Source organism: Myzus persicae, unplaced genomic scaffold (assembly GCF_001856785.1).
Source record: "Myzus persicae strain clone G006 unplaced genomic scaffold, MPER_G0061.0, whole genome shotgun sequence".
NCBI lineage: Eukaryota > Metazoa > Arthropoda > Insecta > Hemiptera > Aphididae > Myzus > Myzus persicae.
The window spans coordinates 340,352-343,753 of NW_019102110.1; the positions used below are offsets into that span (position 1 = coordinate 340,352).

Below are 3,402 nucleotides of genomic sequence, written 5' to 3' on the forward strand. Positions count from 1 at the left end.
CCAACATTTTAAGTTCAGTACGGAAATATAATGGTATGTAGGTATATAATTCAGCAAACAATTTAATTTCATCGTAAAAAAACTTTTGATTTCACTTTTACTCCTAAAAAACTAATCTCGTAATATTTAACCGAAATAAGACAAAATAAACACTATCGTCAATATTAAAAATACATTGTCAAAGATAAAACCAAAGTTAAAATGCTCGGAGCATAGTTTTTAACGAGCTCTCAGCTTCCGCGCATTTAAAATTAGAAAAATTCCATTTCCCCCAGACTCAACATCTCCTTCGTAAACAATATATTGTAATTATTATTATTGGCCTAATTTGATGAAATACATAGAGTAATACATATTATGTCCGATGGCCTGCCGTGAATTTCTTGGCAGGCCGAGAATTTGTACTTTTTCTTTTAATTTAATATTATATTATATTCTAGACACAATATCTTAACAGTAAATGATCGCAGGCCGTATTTGGTCACCACTAGCTCATAATAATTAAAAAAATGGTTTAACTAGTTACGTAGGTAGGTACATAGTGGCTATATATACTCGTATATTAGAATAGGTCCTTTTTTGCATATTTTTTTTTTTAAATGCTGAACGTTTTTCATATTATAATTTTACAGCTGTAATTATTGTATGTTAAGATGACAACCTAGTTTTTATTTTTTAAATTAATAATTTTATAACTTTAACAGTTAATTAAATATAAAAAATAATTGTTTTGAATTTTATTTTATTTTTTGTTATTTTATTCAATACACACTGTTTGAATTATTTAATAAAGTTGTTGAATCATTACCAGGGACTGTAATTTAATAGTATCCATAATAGTATCCCATTACTTTCCCACTTCGGTCTCTGATTCTGATTATATAACAACAATTATAGAGAAATGATTGAAATTGATTTGCATGAAAATGCGTGATATGAAAAAATAAAAATAATTTGATTGATGAAAAAATATTTCTCTTATTGTTCGTTGATTGACGGTATATGGTTTAGAAAAGTTATTTAAGACGTTATACATACACTGATATACTTTATACTAATAAGGAACAGTTATTAAACATTTATAATATTTGTATGGCATCCTTAAGGCATAATACTTACTCTCAAAATAACGTACATTGAATCCAGTAAAATGGTCTTGTTATCCTGTTTTTCGCTTGAATGAGGGTAGGAAATAAGCTTTCTGATATTTAAGATGGATAAACATAACGTGTGTATTCACGCCCCTCTCATAAAATATTAAAATCTAAAATGTATGGCTGAAGTGATTTCGTCCAAACGAATGAATAAGTAACAAAAAATAGTTTCGTCAAATAATTATCATGGCAACGGAACACTAAACAAATAATAACTGTGAGACTTGAAAAAAAATAAACATAATATATATTATTTGTTTATACAAATTGACAATAAATAGTTTTATAATTATAGTTAATATATAATATATTATTATATATTGTAGTTATTTTTTCTTATAGTTTTATTTTGTTTTATTTTTATAACTTTCTGTTTTGAAGATCAGTCTATATTTTATAATTTTACATTGTGAGTGATGAATATATTGGTTTTATAGGTATAATATATTTTTTTTGTCACCTTTTTTTTATGTGCAGTAAAAATGCTTCAATCTTCAATTTAAGGGTGGTTTCTGGTACCGAATTGGACATAGTCAGTACTATAGAAATGAATCAAAAGTATTAGTAAATGTATAATTAATAGTTTAGTTGAAATTTGTACACAACGTGACAAAGTTTATTAACACAAGTAATAAATAAAATACATAACATTAATGTATAACTTGATATTATTTTTACTAAAATGTTATTTACTAACCAGTTTTGAATGTTTTTTTCTAAGGTATATTTTTGTAGAGCGTAATTCTAATCGTAATTCTAATCTAAGCGTAATTTTTGTCTTGATTTTTATTCATAACAACTATATTCTTCTCAAATCTATTTTATTACTTTTCAATATGATAAAATAAACTTAAATATTTCAGTCTTGTAATCTGGACATAGACATTTTATTGGGCCATATTCTTCAAATAAATGATTCAAAGTGAGTTGAAGAAATAGCATGAAAATGTGTAAACTAGTCAATATGGAGGAGTACGATCAAAATTTCGTAAATTTTGTCATGGCTGAGAGGGACACTGGACAAGGGTCGTGATAATAGAATATCACCGGAAGACTATCTTAAACCTGTGCACGAAAATGTCGATTAATTACAGTTCTTGGGATACATTTTTCCAGCAAGCTCAAAAAAAAAAAACTACGAAAAAGTATGATTGCTGGAAAAAGATACATAAGTATGCGTTAGTTTAAGGTTAAGGATTTTCCCCAAGAACTGTAACCAAGCGACATTTTCATTCACAGATTTACGGTGGTCTTACAGTGATACTTATTATATTATATTATCTCGATCCTTGTCCAGCCCAAATATTACAAAATTGACTAAACTTTGATCGTACTCCCCCATATTGACTAATTTACACATTTTCATTCTGCTTGTTCTGGCTATCAGTAACACGTCCTCTTTTTTATATGTTTTAGTAATCTGAAGATCATCTCCGTATAGATTTCAAAGCGAAAGTTAATCGAGTCGGGTAGTGTTTCTTTTATCAACATCGACAGTACGTTGATGGACTTGGGCTCGCAGTCAAGTATTCCTCGTTTGTTTCGGAACAAAGTAGTTACATTTTACCTTCGGCATCTACGTTTCTCAGCCCTTAAAAAACGTTCACGAATTGTATGCAATTTAAATTATCCATAGTTTTAATGTTGTCTTTTGTTATCATATAGTGCATTTGTTGCAATTGAAGCACTTATATTTTATTGAAATGTGATGTACGTGAAAGGTCGGTTTCAATGTCCGAATCTGTGCTGGAAACGTATGTTTGAAAGTCCACAGTCGCCGGTAAACACTTATTTATCGGACTACATGGAATTTTGATTTAAAGCTCTCATTAATTCAAATATTACCTCTAAATTGAAATATAAATAAATGTAATATTTTCATTGTATTAAATGAACAAAATCATTACATTGTCGACCGGTATAACAAGCGCTTTTATATTATTATTTGTTTCCATGGGAACCGACGCGAGGAAATGTGACTTCCACAAGCATGATATTCTTGATACCTTTACAAATTAAAATATATTTGTTTGATAATTTTTGACCTACCTATATTATAAGTTATCGAATTTACAGTAAAATGTTCAAAATATTTAGACCAATTTTAAGTTACTTACACCTATAATCCTATTGACATTTCACACCGTAACAACGTTCTAAGTGACTACGTATATAATAAATACGATGTAACATTATAATGGTTATTAAAATCAGATATTCAATGTTTTTGCGAAAATGAGTTCAACAT

The 3,402-nt window shown here is 28.0% G+C and overlaps 1 pseudogene; it reads right to left on the reverse strand.

Moving 5' to 3' along the window:
• Nucleotides 1-2,289: 2,289 nt before the first annotated feature.
• On the reverse strand, nucleotides 2,290-2,965 carry LOC111031308 (annotated as a pseudogene).
• Between the last annotated feature and the right edge of the window lie 437 nt (nucleotides 2,966-3,402).